At 38.2% G+C, this 17,207-nt stretch overlaps 1 long non-coding RNA gene and 1 pseudogene across 2 annotated transcripts; one reads left to right on the top strand and one right to left on the bottom strand.

Moving 5' to 3' along the window:
- Positions 1–915: 915 nt before the first annotated feature.
- LOC113411685 (arylsulfatase D-like) lies at positions 916–16,675 on the bottom strand (annotated as a pseudogene). Its single transcript, XR_015749975.1, has 8 exons — positions 16,099–16,675; positions 12,805–12,939; positions 11,088–11,202; positions 10,304–10,429; positions 9,173–9,597; positions 8,339–8,475; positions 6,718–6,921; positions 916–1,583 (listed from the first exon to the last, which is right to left on the bottom strand). The product of XR_015749975.1 is annotated as an arylsulfatase D-like (transcript).
- On the top strand, positions 2,477–5,668 carry LOC148130544 (uncharacterized). Its single transcript, XR_015749868.1, has 3 exons — positions 2,477–3,174; positions 4,335–4,479; positions 5,221–5,668. It is a non-coding gene; the product is annotated as an uncharacterized LOC148130544 (long non-coding RNA).
- Positions 16,676–17,207: the final 532 nt, after the last annotated feature.

The following is a 17,207-nucleotide window of genomic DNA, read 5'->3' as shown; positions in this document are numbered from 1 at the left end:
AGACCACCAGTGCCCGAAGAAGCCCACTGTGGACCCGACAGCGACGCGAGCCTACCTGGACAGTCAACGGTCCCACACCCCGAGCTGTCTGAAGCTGAGACACCTGCTCCTGTATTGCCAGAAACTGCCCGCCAAGCAGAGGAGTCCCATCTTGCAGCAGCACCATTGGAGCTGAGAAGATCTGGCTGACTGCACAAACGCCCGAGTTGTCTGAAGGACTATACATGCTCCGTTTGGGGAGAAAGAAGTGTTGTATCCTGAAAAGACTGAGCTGAAGTCTTTACTCCGGTCCGTGCTTCCAGCAGGAACACAGACTGTTCCTATTGGCTGATGTCGTTTGACAGCTGACTGTAAAAGGGAGTTAGCGTGGCAGTCGCGGCAACCCTTTATTGTTCTAATAAAGTTTAAAGCTGAAGTTGCTCCACGTTGCCTCAGTCATTCCGCCACTCACACGACATCCCACCTCCTGACCTTTTCTAAGGTCTTGGAGACCTGGCTCTGTCAGTTGGCCTAGGATCCCAGTGGAGAACCACATTATCTTTCATAATGGCACTATTTTAATGGTAAGGCCTTTACTTCCTTCTGTTACAACACAGGATCCATTTTGTTTCTTGCAAACAGAGATTATGCTGGAGGGTGACACCTGGTTTTGCAGGATGCCAGCTGTATATTTATTTCTCTTAATTAAAAGAATGTGAAGGAATAGATAAGGTAGGAAGGAAAAGTGACACTAAAGAGGTCTCTAGTAATAATAATGCATAAAGGTCAGATTATGTACTGTGGATTATATTCTTAAAATGATCTAAAAAGAACATTTTAAAGAAAGCAAACACTTGTCATAGAACAGATGTTTCCATCTGTTTCCGCTGCTGCTGCTTCTTGCAGTTGATTCAAAATTTAAATTGCTTGGAAATATTTGGCTGCCTACAAGCATGTGTCTAGAAAGTAAAAACTACATTGCTAAGGAGGTGATCCATTTAAGAAAAAAATGAAGAAATAGCTTGGTATGTCTCAAAGAAAGAAGCAATTGTCTCATTTAAAAAGGGATAGGCAACTAATTTGATATAATTAACTATTGCATTGTTTAATCATGACAATTGCAGACAAAATAAGCTCGTACTTCATCATTGTAATTCACTCATTTAAGGAACTTTATGAGTGTCCTATTTCTCACCAACTTTATTTCAATAATTCTCTTAAAATCTATTTAATGATGGTATTATTATTGTTTTCATCATTACACCAACAAAAAGGGAATCTCCCACAACATGGCTGCAACCAAGGCTTCCAAACAGTATTGTACACATGAAGTTGTTGGGCGACAGGTGTGAGAGTATTACGTTGTTTGGCCACTACTGTTGCCATTTGACTTATGACCACGTTAAATAGTGGTTCAGAAGGGGTTGGTCTCTGAAAGATCACGTGAAAGATCGAAAAGCAAAGGAGGGTTATGATGGGTTACTTCATCACTGAAACATTGACACATTTTAATTCCATAACAGGCTCCAGCCTCCTGGGTTGAAAGTTTGGGGTTACATAATGGACTTTCCAAAGCGCACCACCTTTAAGAGAACAAAAGGATACTTAGTACCTATCACATAATCCTTTTGTCTTTCCCAAGTCTATCTTCAACACTGAAAAGAGATTTGAACTAATTCTATTTACTTCTGTGACATTTTCCCACCTTGGTTTAGGCCTTGATAGTTTGTCAAAAAAAAAAGGATATGATTGATTCCTTTTCAAGCTGTTGAATTTTATTTTATTCATTCATTCATTCATTCATTCATTCATTCATTCATCCATCCATCCAATTAGCATTCATTCACTGAACCAAAGGCTCAAGGTTTAGAGAAACAGGGCAGGCAGCAGACGACAGAAACCATTCTATTATCTATCAGTTCCTACCTCCCTTTTCTCTTTATTTGCTGCTTACAGTAGCTTTCTATTTCTGTTTAACACAAGATGCTAGACTGTTATTTTTATTTCACCCATTACCCAGAGGGTCCCATGTATTTTTCAACCAACTTGGCTATGATTTTATATGTGACCTCAGAAAATTGGGTTGATTCAATAAATGTAGTATGGAACATCGTTTCATGCAAATTTAGTTACTGACTTGTGGTAAGGATAGTCTTATATTCCAACAGCATTGCCAAATATATTAGAATTACAGTCATTAACTTGGTTATGGAGTTAAACTTATAATTAACTAGGATGATGGATCATTTTCAAATTCAAGCAATATACATGGATTGTTTGCAAAGCACATCTTCCAACAAAACTGATAGCCAGGCAACTTTTTTTAAAAAAAAACTTTTTTTTTTAAAGCAAACTAAGTCAAACCTTAGTGATTTTTTTTTCAATTTTGCAGAACCACAAAGTAACTGCAGAGTAGAATGAAAAACTCAAGAATGGCAATCCTTAGAAGAGACACTGTATCAAGGAACAAACCTGGGCTGCCTGATATTCTACTCCTAGCCCTTGAATTTCATCAATTTATATCTCTCTGAATCCTAGATTAAAAAGCCCTTTCAATAATAATATTCAAGTTGATGGAATAAGAGGAGCAATTATGGTTTGGTCACTTTTGGACACATTGCAAATATTGTTTTATTTCCAGGACTTTTTAAAGATTTTTAAAATCTCCTTTTTCCAAGTCTTTAAAATGTTTAGGTTCATTCGGAGGGGGTTGCTTATTGTTTTAGTAGTGGTTTGATGTATTGTGCCACAGATGGGATATTTTCCTATTAAACCTATAACTTGCCACAATCATGGTTGCCTTTAAGCAACTGACAGAGAAAAAACATAGAAATGAAATGAAGAAGGGAATAGTGATCTATAAAAGTGGTGAGTTGTTAATCAACAAGGGTCATAGCTTTCCCACTGCTACATTAATGAGGTTATTTTTTTTTGTCTAAATGAAACAGGCGAACTGTAGGATAAAATCAATCACTGAGTAATTTTGACTTCATACAACTAATATCTTTTTCCTACTGCTACTCCTGATGCAGACGGAAAGGGCATGGGAGGCTGGGAAGGAGGAATCCGTGTGCCTGGAATAGTTAGATGGCCAGGAAAGATCACTCCTAACACTGTTCTTGATGAACCCACAAGCCTGATGGATATTTACCCCACTGTGGCTCATTTGGCTGAGGCATCAGTGCCACAAGACAGGTATGCATTTTTGTTCTAAAAGTGATTGAGAGGTATTCAATTTTAACTAAGGCAAATATCTAAAGTTGCAAACTTTATTATTGTCATCAGAGGTTTGCAGAGGTTTGGGAGACCCCCTATCTAAAATTCTGCACAGTTCAGAGAACCCCCAAATCCCACTCCTGGCTGGCCCCGCCCCACCCACCTCACCCCTCCCAGGAGTCTCCAGGCGGCCTGTTTTGGATGCAGGTAAGTGCAGGGCGCATGCAGAGGCTCAGAAGAGTAGAAAACGGGCCTCCTAGAAGTTTGGGAAGATTGGAAATGGGTCCGTTTCCAGCTTCCAGAGAGCCTCTGGAGCCTGGGGAAGCCATTTTCGTCCTCCTGGAGGCTCTAGGAAAGCCTCCGTAGTCCAGGAAGGGCAAAAACTCCCCCCCACCATAGTGCAGGAGGCTGACTAGGCCATGGCCACCATGGCCACACCCACCTGGGCAGAGAACCCATTGCTAAAAATGTTGAAGCCCATCCCTGATTGGGAGGTATTCAATTTTAACTAAGGGAAACATGAAAAATATATTAAATATTAGGCTGTGAAGGTTTGATTTGGAAGACGCATGGGGGAACCAGGGGTGGGATTCAAAGTTTTTAACCACCAGTTCTGTGGGTGGGGCTTAGTTGGTGGGTGTGGCTTGGTGGTCATGTGACTGACTAGATGTGGCCAACTCAACATCACTCACGTCGAGGCATGCATCTCCTTGCCTGGCCTCTCATGACTGTGGGGATGCTGCAACAGTCATAAGTTTGAAAAATTGTCATATGTCACTTTTTTCAGTGCCATTGTAACTTTGAATGGTCACTCTACACAAGCAAAGTACCAGCAAAGGAGGGGAAAAAGACTCCAGAGAAGTTCCTGAGACAGGAAGTCAAGTTCTTCCAAGAACGTAATAAGGGTTAACAGAGAGGCAGTTTATGTAAGCAACACCAGAATATTTCCTTCCTGTCTTCCTTACAGGATTAGGCCAGTAATTTCTTCTAACAACCGGTTCTCTGATTTGCTTAGAATGTTACCAACCGGTTCTAGCAAAAAGGTGCGAACTAGTAGAATCCCACCCCTGGGGGGAACCTAAAAGCACAAATGCTGCACGGTGAAGCAACTGGCTTTTCTTTCTTTTTTCTTTTTGTAGGATTATGTGTAGAAGTGGAAGATATGCCTTTTGAGTACATTACCCATCACAGCCACCAGCAGCAATTAGGTTCCCAGCATAATATGTTCTACTGTCACATGGTCCAATTTGAGGACAAGTAACAATAGAAAAACAAATCCACCAGGTGTGTTAGATCCTGCTTGCTTTCTAATAAACTAACATACTTTTATAGACACTCATATAAACCCTAGATGAACTGCCTAGATGAGTTTTGCAGGCAGCACTTTTACACGTTTTTTTTAATTAGCATGTCTTGACAGCTCTGTAAATTAGGTATATCGAAAACAAAAGATAATTTTGCCATTGTAACAACTTATGTATTCTAGGTATGAGTATGCATTCCCCCAACATTTTTAATCTATTTACATTCATTGCAGTGGTGGGATTCAATTTTTTTTACTACCGGTTCTGTGGGCGTAGCTTGGTGGGCATGGCAGGGGAAGGATACTGTAAAATCTCCAGTCAGAGGTGGCATTTGCCATTTCTCCGAACTGCTCAAAATTTCCACTACCAGTTTTCAGAACTGGTCAGGACCTGCTGAATACCACTTCTGATTCATTGTAAGTTTTATAATTTACATCAAATTCTTGCACAACTTCATAGTTCTCCTTTATGTAATTACAACAAATCTATGAATGCTATCTGCAGAACTGGGGGCGGGGGGGAATCAAAACTTACTAGGAAAAAAGAACCTGATTTAAATAAATAAATACCAACACTGATATTAATGGTTTTTGAATTCCCTTTCTCTGCCCCTTGTAGTCCTGGTAATTTTCAACAAACTTAGATTTAGCCTTGAACTTTTCGGCAGCTATATAAGTTAGGGACAACCCTTTCACAGACTTATCATTCCTTTTTTATTTAGGATAATTGATGGGAAGAACCTAGTACCTTTACCGCTGGAAGAAGTTCGACATTCGGAGCATGAATTCATGTTTCACTACTGTGGGTCATCTTTACATGCAGTGCGTTGGTACCAGAAAGAGAGTAAGTATAAATTGTCTCCCTTGAATATATGCTGTACATTTCCAGTTGAGTGTGTGTGTGTGTGTGTGTGTGTGTGAGTGAGTGTGTGTGACAGAAAGTACAAAGTCCACTATTTTCTTTTTCCTCCATTTAATTAATATGCAATGCCATGTAGCTTCTGTGCCACCACTTGTCTTGGAATGCCAATATGATGTTATTTTGCATATACCCCTTTACACACAACTATACATCTTCATTTTAAGAAAGTGCCATTCAGTACAGCATGATTTTTCATTTAACATGTATAGATTCATGCTTGCAAACTGTAAATGTGACTTGAGCTGTGAAGAGATCAGTTATGGTCCACAAGTCACAGAACCAACTCTAAAATACTGGCAGCAGTAACAAATCAGTGAAGGCAGTCAAACGAAGCTGCAAATAAAGTGCCAACACCTGCATTGATGAATTCAGTTAACTGCCACCCTCACACCTGGCAAAATATTTCATTGAAAATACTAGAAAATACTTCAATGGAAATACTAGAAGCCACTGGTGGGTGAGGCAGGTTTGGGCTTATAGCCACAGGAGCAGGGGTGGGGCAGCTCTGGCAACTTTACAACCTGTGGACCAGGGGTGGGATTCTACTGGTTTGGACTGGTTTGGGCAAACTGGATGTTAAGTTTTCATCTGGTTCACTGAACTGGTATTTCAACCAACTGGCTGGCCACACCCAACCCACCCTGCCCCTCCCCAGGAGTCTCCACACGGCCTATTTTCGATTAAGTTAAGTGCAGGGTCCGCATGAAAGCTCTGGGAGGGGGAAAATGGGACTTCTGTAAGTCCGGAAACAGGCCTGTTTCTGGCTTCTGGAGGAACTCCAGTGCCTGGGGAAGGTCATTTTCATCCTCCCAGAGGTCCGGGGAGGCCTCCGGACCCTTGGGAGGACAAAAAAACCCGGCCCTCCCAGAAAGCCATGCCCACCATAGCCATGCCCACCCAGCAACCAGGCAGTGAAACTGGTTGCTGGGATTTTTGAATCCCACCCCTGCTGTGGACTTCAGCTCCCTGAACTCCTGAGCCAGCCATGTTGGGGATGGGGGAATAAGACATTAAGGGACGTTAGACAGAGAAGGAACAGCACTACCAACTGTGCTATTAGTAGTGAAACTTTGGGGGAAGTAGAATTTCAGGAAGAAAATTGTCTAAGGCTTCTTTAAACTAATAATGTTTGCAATTTTTCAGGTAGGCCAGTCTCAACGTATGAAAACCTTTAAAAGGTGAAATCAGCAGGCTAAAAATGATCAGGATGCCAGTAAAAACCATACAATATTGCCACAATAATTGGTTACTACAACCACTGTCTTTATGTTTGGAAACTCATGTTTCCATACTTCTCAAAGAGAGCCCATATGTGAGGCATGACAATAATCGAAGTGCATAGATAACAAAAACAAAACTTTCATATCTTTGAATCTACCATTCCAACCACCAACCTGGATATTTCCTTCTCTAAATTCCAAATATCCTCCATGATCAGAAGTAAAATAAGTAAAAGTATTGTTCCTTAATCCCACTCTGTCAACAGCAGCAAGAATTCTTCCTAAATAATTAGAAGTCCAACACTTTATTTAAAATGAAAGAAAACATTGCCTTTAGATTATGTTATAGATTATGTTGTCAGATGTTGAAATGTACTGTCAGTTTAAAATATTACAAAAGTATGTAGAAAATCTGCATATAAAATATACATATACAATATATAAAAATATAAAACATTTAAATGTAACTATAATGTGATACATATAAAAACACTCACACAGAGGGTACAAAAATGTACTGTAGTTTCACAAGACTATTGGTCTAACTTTTTTGTGCCACCAAATTATTTCAAGGTTATACAAGAGACATTCTTGTATTGTGTCTGTCAATTGAAAATTTAGATGTGGATGAAAAAGGAGCATGTTTGAGGTCTAGCAATGGAACCTACTGGTGGAGAATGGTAAGCTTTTATTTCCAAGGGTTTGGAATCAGCTGCTAAATGAAATATTTCCTTCAACTGAAAGATGCTGAGTGGTGAAGAAGTTACTCTATACCAGGGGTCTTCAAACTTGACAGCTTTAAGACTTGTGGACTTCAGCTCCCAGAATTCTTCCTCCAGTCATGTTAGCTTGGGAATTCTGGGAGTTGAAGTTCGCAAGTCTTAAAGCTGTATACTATATATTCTAGAAAACTATGAGGAAAAAGAATTCCCAGCTTTTTGACCCATAGAAAATAGATCAGTGTTTTTCAAGGTTGGCAACTTATTTATTTATTTATTTATTTGATTTGCCAATTGTTTACAAGATAATAAGTATAAGTGTATACATAGTTGTGAATACATGAAATGGATACATATAAGAAAAATAAAAGAATAAGAGAAACAATAGGACAGGGACGGTAGGCACGTTGGTGCGCTTATGCACGCCCCTACAGACCTCTTAGGAAAGGGGTGAGGTCAATAGTAGACAGTCTAAGGTTAAAGTTTTTGGGATTTGGGGAAGAAACTACAGAGTCAGCTAGAGTATTCCAGACATTGACCACTCTATTGCTGAAGTCGTATTTCCTGCAATCAAGTTTGGTGCGGTTTACTTTGAGTTTGTATCTATTGTGTGCTCTTGTGTTGTTATGGTTGAAGCTGAAGTATTCATTGACAGGTAGGACATTGCAATGTATGATTTTATATACCATGCTTAAGTCAGACTGAAGGTGGCGTAATTCAAGGTTTTCTAGTTCTAGAATTTCAAGTCTGGTGGCATAAGGTATTCTACAACGAGTAGAGGAGTGGAGAACTCTTCTTGTGAAATATTTCTGGACTTTCTCAATTGTGCTAATATCAGATACGTAACTTTAAGATATATGGAGTTCAACTCCCAGAATTCCCTAGTTAACTTGGGGAATGCCAACTAGTCATCCACACTGGATGGCTGTGGTGTGGATATTGGCCGAAGGGCCTTTAAACATTAAATAATGCTACTTACCTACCATCCAGTCCATCTCTTCTACACTGTCTCCATATAAACCATGCTGGCTTTTCCCATGAAATATCTTTGTGGTGAAGCAGGGCGTGTGGACATGGAGGAAGGAAACAAAGAGCAGGAATGGTCTCTTTTTGTTTCTGAGAAATAAATATAAAAAACTTCATTTTACTAAAGTGGCAGAAACAGCCATGGACCAATAAGATTCATAGTTGAAAATATCTAACTTGGCACATACCCAAACTTTTCTGCTTCTCTATTGGTGTATAATCACTAAAAGAGTGAACAATAAATCTTAACAACTCTTTCATCACTTCCCTTGATCATTACAGTCAAGCTACTTTATCTCTATTATTGAAATTCACAATGTAAAAACAACAATATTTAATAGGACCCAGCCAAGCTTTGACAAACCTTTGCAGGTAGCACCTCATTGAAGCTGTTTTACAAAGTCCATTTGTTTCTAACAATGAAGGAAAGTGACTGTGTTACTTTGCTTTGGACACCCTCTCACCAATATCCAGATCATGGCCACCCAGTCTGGATGACTTCCAGCATCCGTCAAAAAGGTTTTCAGTTTAGAAGTCCCAGTATGTCTCTGCTACAGTTGCCCAGACTGAGAGACACATTTGTCTCTGCTGACAGGGGGATTGTTGTGGGTATTGTCCACCACATATCCTCAAATGATGGGCATTGGTGGCATATTAGATACACCAACTCAAAGCTTTCTTGATTACAAAAGAACCAATTAGATCATGCCTTTGGTATACATATTGATTTCTATCCAATCTGAAGCAAGAGTTACTTTGAAGTTAGTTTAATAATTTCATTAGTTACTGTTCAATAAATGTGACAGATTTTTTCACTATCCTGGAGGCAGCATTTTCTAGGTTTATTGGTTGTTCAATAACTGTGTGATCTCTCATCAACATACAGTTCCAGTACCTTATAAATCCATACTTGGCAAACCAGGAAATAAAAAAATAATATGCCACTCAAAGTTATGAAAGCAATTGTTTTCCATTTGACAGGGAACAAAGAAGTCATCTTTATTAGAAGAAGAGTAAACACTAAGAGGGCAATCATCTGTGTGCAAAGCCAATAGGTAGCTTGCAGCTGTACATCCACCTCTGGATCCTTATTACGCTGGCATTCATTTATTAGGGTAAATGGTGCACCATAGAAATAATCAAAGCCATGTTTTAAAGGATGGTGGCAGAGATCATTACGGGATTCACAGTTTACACCTTGGTACCATTTTCCTGGAAAGTTAAAAGTTGATTGGTAGTCACCAGCTAAATAATGATTTTTATTGTATGTTAATAGATTCTGATTCCAGGTATGTTATAAAGACAACATGATATCAAATTTAGTCATGAAATGAATAATAGAATATTGTTGACTTCCTCCCTCCCTCCTCCCTTCTTCCCTCCCTCCCTCCCTCCTTCCCACTAATCCAGTGAAAGAAGTACTGTAGTAATGAATAAATTGTTTTCAGACAATATTTTTATCTGATATTACATGTTACCTCCAAGTTCACAACATTTTTCAGAATTGCACTGAAACCTATCTATATGTTTCCAGCTTTTTCCCCATTATTTTCTTTCCATAGAAAAGAAAATGCAGATTTATTGTGCAACCTTCCAAGTAACCTCAGTAACTTAACAGTAGGGGAATTTTAAACTTCAGCAAAGAAAAAGAAAGAAAAAGCAAGAATGCAAAAATAACCCAACATCAATAGTCTTCACTGTAATCTTGCCCCCTTTCTACAGACACATGAGATTTAACAAAGAGAAACAAATAAAGCATAGGGGGCGTGCATAAGTACACCAATCGTGCCTACCGTCCCTGTCCTATTGTTTTTTATTTTTCTTATAAGTATCTATCTCATGTATTCAAAACTATATTTATTCTTATACCTGTATCTTGTAAGCGATTGGCAAATCAAATCAAATATATATATTGTACCTATAATACCAGCGGCATAACCTTTCTGTTGAAGCAATTTAGCAAATGTTGTTTCATTTGCAGGCAAGCCTCCTGAGGCACCAGTCCAAATCAAAACACGTCCTTTGATTTGAGACATCATGCCCGCAATATAAATGGGAGAAAGGAATTAGTTTTATATTCAACGTAAGCTACCCACCTCATAGGAAGTGATAAACAGGCTGTAAGCTGTCAAGTCAGAGACAGAAATGTTAGAATAATCTTGCAGGAGAAAAGCAATGCAGGCATGAAAGGTTAACAGCTTTCCTTGTTTGCGGATGCTGAATGCTTACAATATGCATTCTGACCATTTTGATAAAAACAAGAGTAATTTTGTTGGACTAGAAGTCCTCCAAGGTCCCTTCCAACTTTGTTAATCTATGTTCTCTATGCAGCCTTTGGGATGGTAACAGTAATTCTTACAAAGTTTTTTACACTCTGTCCCCTTTCACATGGCACATAAAATCATAACTGTTCCTTTGGACCATTTTATCCCCAGAGGCGAGTGATCCTCAGAAGGTTGTTAAGATCTGGGTCTGCCAATTGGTATGGCTGGCTGAGGAATTCTGGGAGTTGAAGTCTACAAGTCTTAAAGTTGCCAAGGTTGGACAGCCCTGGGTTACATTGTGGTTGCCCAACAATATTGTGATCTAAAAAAAATAAGAGTTTTTTTAAACTTCCTTTAGAGATGTAAAGTGAAGCCAATAGCAAACCTTTCTGTCGGGTATTATTTATCACATATATTACTACAGTAGGTGCCAACCTGATCTGATAGGGTATCTGCCAGTCAGAAAAGCTGCTCTGCTTGGTGTACATGTTGTAGCTGCAGCAATATGTTGAGTAAGTTTTACACCTTCCTTTGCTGATCAATATTAGGAGCCCTGTAAGGAAAAACCAACAGTTGTCTTGTAAAGTATGATTAGGGAAAATTGTTACCATTCTAAACAAATGAACTTTTCTTTGATACACACTTGGTCTTGGGAATTATACTGATAATAAATGATTGTTTTATATTACATGTTTTTATTATTCCAATATATAGAGAGCTAATACAATTAAGTGAATTGTAATAACCTGTAGGATGTCACAAGACATATTGTTGTTATTGTAGCTAGTTTTTAGTTTTCTTCAGCTTTCAAAAGGCTATAATTGAAAACATCCAAATCATAATGCCCAGAACCACTTTCCTAGGTCTGGGAAATAGAAATTACAAGAAAATTCTTAGCTATTTTAAGGTTCATAAACAAACTACTTTACTGAGATCTAAACCAAAAGCTAAGTAAATATCTGATAACAATGTAAATTAAAAACAATAATCAACCCATTGGCTTGAAAGCACAACTATTTTATTCTTTTCTTTATTCATGATATCTGTTACCCAGTCATTCTAGAAAAAAAGTTCACAATAATATATAGTTGCACATTGCTTCACTTGCCTATTTTTATAATTTTATCTTCTATAAAAATCTGGTAGCGATTATTACAATTTCCAATTTAATTTATACAAACTTTTCAGTGCTTCTATCATGGACTTGCTATGGTATAAATTGAAAGGCAAATGAACAAAACCACAAAGAATTTCACTTTCAAGAAAGTAAAAACCTCAAAGGTGTAACTGAGATAATGGCAAATAAAATTTTCAGTTGACAGTTAGCAGCTGTTCTCCAACCACAGCAAAGGGACTCGGGTATGGGAAGCAACACAAAACCAGAATGGCCAAGGAAATCAGCAATAGTGGGTGCTAAGACAGTGTCTGGCAGTGTTTAACTTTAAGATGATAGATGGGACATTTTGAGAGTTAAAATCTGCAGATCTTAAAGTTGCCAAGGCTGAAATCCAATATCTTGAAGTTGTCAAGTTTGAATAACACTGGTTTATGGCAAGCTTGTCCCTTATAGCATAAAGTAGTCCACAGGGGGGAAAAATGGTTCAGCCTTGCAAATCCTTCAGTCAAATTACTAGATCTTTCAGGAGAGGGGGAATATAGCTGGGCAGCAGTTCAGTAAAGTTCTTGCTTGTCAATATGGGAATTGCAACTGAATCCTTGAAGCAAACCTGTTTTTAATGTGGATTGCATACTTTCTACAGGTAAAGAAAGTGCGGCTTAAATCACACATTTGGAATGACATCTTAACACTTTCCCTTTCCAGGTTGGATTGGCCATTGTCTGCATTTGTTTCTTGCTGTCCCACATACCTATCCAAAACATACAATTAAAAAACTCTAATAAGTAAAAAATTGTGATTCCTTTGAGCCACTTTTGGCAGGCAAAATATTATCTGTTTGATGTAGTTTTTTTTAATAGAAAAGGGTCTAACTTATTCATGTATGACAGTTTTAAAGATACATTCATTTTCTTATTTATTTTATTCCTTCTGCTCTCTTCCCATCTCATTAGAAACATTGCATATTTTCCTGAACTGTGCTTTTGTGGTTTCTAGAGTCACAGAATATCCCTGGCACATTTTAAACTTTACACTTACCTGATGGTATTATTACCAAAGCATCCTGAATCTCCATATCCAAGATCATCTGCCATTATCAACAAAATATTGGGTCTTGATGCATTTATTCCATATGTTTGAGAAAATAAAGAGGAAACCATCCAACCAACTAGACTGCAGAAACAAAACAATTTGAATTAGAAGTTTATATGGTTGGGATATTTATGATAGAAAATATTACAAAAAAACACTTAGTTCCCTGGTATGCCACATGCTTTGTGTTCAAAACCTCCTAGATCTCAAGACAGGTGCAGAAAAGAGTCCTGTGTGAAGTTTGGAGATCGGCCACACTGTGGACTGTCCTAAATTAAGATTGACTGACAATCTGACTTGCTATAATGAAGCTTCTAGTGAACTCTTATCCTTACCTTTTTATTGCGAATCTCAGCCTTGATTTCCTCCCCCCCCCTTTTTTTTTCTTTCATAAACTCTGATCTCCTTTTGGATATTTGCAATTACAAGTATGAAAAAGACAGCATCTATTTAGGAATAATAATAAAAAAGACAGAACTACACAGATTTTGAACTTTATCTTTTATAATGATGACATGAACCATGGATTTTGAACCGAATTAATGATAGTTGAAATTGAATTTGAAAGACACAAGAATTTCCAGAAAACTCACATCAATGAACAAATATTATGTGACATAGATGATAGACAGATAACTGTAGATGGATATATGGGATGATTCAATATTTAGTGAAATTAGTTTTGAATCATAAATTAAAATTGTTATTTTAAAAGCTACAGAATAGTGATTGGTCTTCTAAGATTTCACCGTACAATTTAATATTGTCTCAGCATTCTCTCAACAATACCAAAAAACCCCATACAATATTTATACATATCTATCTATATTTACACCCTTCAGTACCTGAACTTACAGAAAAGTCTTCCATCCAATATTTTGAATTTTTATTTTGAGACCATCTTTCCCCAGATTGTGTTTAGATAAAATCTTCCAGTTTTACTCAACTCCTGGTGATTTCTTGGGCAGAGTTTACCACTGCCACCAGAATTTCCAAACCAGTTTTGATTTTTGAGGTTAGGTTACATTGGTTTTTACTGCCACCTAGCAGTAAATAAATTAAATTAATTTAATGATGTTATTTTGTATTAGTTGATTATGATTTTCTTTTTTCTTTTTGTATGCCATCAACAGTGACATGGGCTAAGCTGGATAGCCATATAAATTTATTTTATTTTATTTTATTTTGATTTGTTAATTGCTTACAAGATAACAGGTATAAGTACATACATAGTTATGAATACATTAAATGGGTACATATAAGAAAAATAAAAGAAATAGGACAGGGATGGTAGGCACGTTGGTGCGCTTATGCACGCCCCCTACAGACCTCTTAGGAAAGGGGTGAGGTCAATAGTAGACAGTCTAACGTTAAAGTTTTTGGGGTTTGGGGAAGAAACCACAGAGTCAGGTAGAGTATTCCAGACATTGACTACTCTGTTGCTGAAGTTGTATTTCCTGCAATCAAGTTTGGTGCGGTTAACCTTGAGTTTGTATCTATTGTGTGCTCTTGTGTTGTTTTGGTTGAAGCTGAAGTATTCATTGACAGGTAAGTCATTGCAATGTATGATTTTATATACCATACTTAGATCAGACCGAAGACGGCGTAATTCAAGGTTTTCTAGGTCTAGAATTTCAAGTCTGGTGGCATAAGGTATTCTACAATGAGTAGAGGAGTGGAGAACTCTTCTTGTGAATATTTCTGGACTTTCTCAACTGTACTAATATCAGATACGTAATGTAGGTTCTAGACTGATGAGCTGTATTCGAGTATTGGTCTAGCAAATGTTTTATATGCTCTAGTTAGTAGTGTGATATTACCAGAGAAAAAGCTACGTAGATTAGGTTAACAACTCTTAATGCCTTTTTGGCTATGTAGTTACAGTGGGCTCTAGCACTTAGATCATTAGAGATGAGTATTCCAAGGTCCTTTACAGAGCTTGGATCATCAACAAGGTCTTGACTATTCATCCTGTATTTTATTTTCTGATTTTTTTTGGCCAATATGTAAGACAGAGCATTTATTTGCTGAGATTTGAAGTTGCCATTTGTTTGACCATTCTGATACATAGTCAAGATCTTTTTGAAGGGTAGCAGTATTGTCTGTGGTATTGAACAGCTTTACAACATCTGCAAAGAGAACACAGTTGCTCTTAATGTGATCACAGATGTCATTTATGTAGAGTATGAAGAGAGTTGGTCCTAGAACAAATGACTTGGAAAGGAAGAGTTTTCTATGGTCCATTATCAACGGTGTTGGGGCACACAATTCCATCCTAAAGCAGATGTATATAAAGGGCCCCATCAGCATGTCAATGGCATGCCAAATCTTCCCTGAAAAGGGGGGAGATTAAAGTATATAGGTAGTCCTCAATTTACAACTGTTCATTTAGTGACTGTTCAAAGATACAAAAGCACTGAAAACAGGGATTTCTGACCATTTTTTACAGTTACAACTGCCGCAGTATCCCCATTGTCACATGATCAAACTTTGAACACTTTGTAACTGGCATGTATTTATGACCTTTTGTGACCTTCTTACAAGCAAAGTCACTGGGTGAACCTGGGTTTACAAAGTTAACAAAGTTTAGTTAACAAATGTTTCACTTAGCAACAAAAAAAATTGGGGTCCATTGTAGCCATTAGTCGAGGACTACCTTTATATAGAAGATTTCAGTAGTGGGGGAAAAAACAAGCAACTAAAGTATGAAATTGATCTCCATTCCTCACTTCTGGATTTTCAGGTCTAAAATGCATTTAAAAATATCTATGTGTAGATTTTAAAAAAAACGGGAGTCTGGTAACTCCTGACATGTTTATTCAAAGGCCTTTGTGGTCTGCAGGTCACTTAATCAGATGTTCAGAGTGGCTACACTGATGGAGAACTTAAATTGGGGTCCAGTGAAGAACAAAAGGAAAAGGAGGGGATGATAGGTTGGTATGTAGATGTAGGTCCCATGTTAGAGAAATTACAAGTACCTTTTCAGTCAACAATCTCAATGTGTTTAGACCTTATTGTGTTGAGATCTTCTGAGATTGAAACTGTTCTATTTTAAAAACTACCCAGCATAAGCACTGTTCACACAGTCTCATGTTGAGAAAGCAGGGTTGGAGACTCATGCCACCTTGAGCAAGCCATGACACATGTAGAAAAAGTGCCAGCCTAGTTCACAATGCTGCAACACATTTGATACAATCACAATGAACTACCCCAGAACCATGTTAAAATCATGTTTCTTACCTGACAACCCTGTGGCTCAGTTGGCTAGACATTCTTCACTAGAGAGCAAAGAAGATATACAAATAACAGCACATCTCAGGGTTTAACATCATTGTTAAAAATTGACCAGAGGCCTTGAATAGCAGTGTTCAAAGTCCATGGTGGGAATGCTTGAATTTTCAGGGAAACACAGTACTCATTTGTAAAGCAACCAATATGCAGTTATTTAGAATTCTAAAAGAGTTAGGTTAACAGACTCCCATTAGTTTAAAGCAGTTCAGCAAGTTTAGGAGAAAAATTAAAGCAATTAAAGCATATTTTCTCATTTTCCAATCAACTTCAAAGATATAAAATCAACATGTAAAGCAACAATTCAACCACCCCACCGCCAAATTATGTTCTAGTTTTGGTGGGGAACAGGTAGTTGTAACACTCTGATCGAAGTCCTGGCTCCTTTGTACGTGCAAAGTGGCAGGTTCATCTTCATTTTTTTGAGACCCTTATTGCAAAGTGTTGAAACATTGATTGCTGGATCGTGTTGCTGCATGACCTGCTTATCTCAGCATGCTAAAGGACACTGACCATTTGTTTAGGCCCATGATAACGAACCTAGGACACACGTGCCGGAAGTGGCATGCAGAGCTGTTATGGCTCCCCCTTCAGAGTTCAAACAACACAAAACCAAAAGCAGCCGTTCCAAAACTTAAATCCAACAGAAAGGAGTCTTACAAGATAACGGCTGTCATAATTTATATTCCACAGCAATAATACACGCTCTGTTCAGCAAAACAGTCCTGGCACAAATTCTCGAACCTCAGAGCCTCTGCTGAAAACCTCTTCACGCAATCAGACACTTTGTTCCTGACAATCTTCCCCCACACAGCTGTGTCCTTTTATGCTCCTTGAGGCAACGTGCTAATTACTGACTCGCCCTCCTCCTTCTAACTGAGTTTGCCTCCGTAAACCACCTAGATGGGCGTGTCAATCTCCCTAAATCAACGTCTGGCTTGATGCCTCCTCACAGCTTGACGTTTCAGCCTCCTTCTGGTTCTGGCATCAAGCCACGATCTTTCAGCTTCCTCGCTCGACTCTTCTGACTCATTTTGTGGATCAATTGCTGGCATGAACGA

The sequence above is a fragment of the Notechis scutatus genome, chromosome 5 (assembly GCF_049901735.1).
Source record: "Notechis scutatus isolate UNSWTSFEM ecotype Mainland chromosome 5, rNotScu1.2, whole genome shotgun sequence".
Lineage (NCBI taxonomy): Eukaryota > Metazoa > Chordata > Lepidosauria > Squamata > Elapidae > Notechis > Notechis scutatus.
Note: the sequence above shows the minus strand (reverse complement) of the source record. Positions and strands in the feature narration are given on the sequence as shown.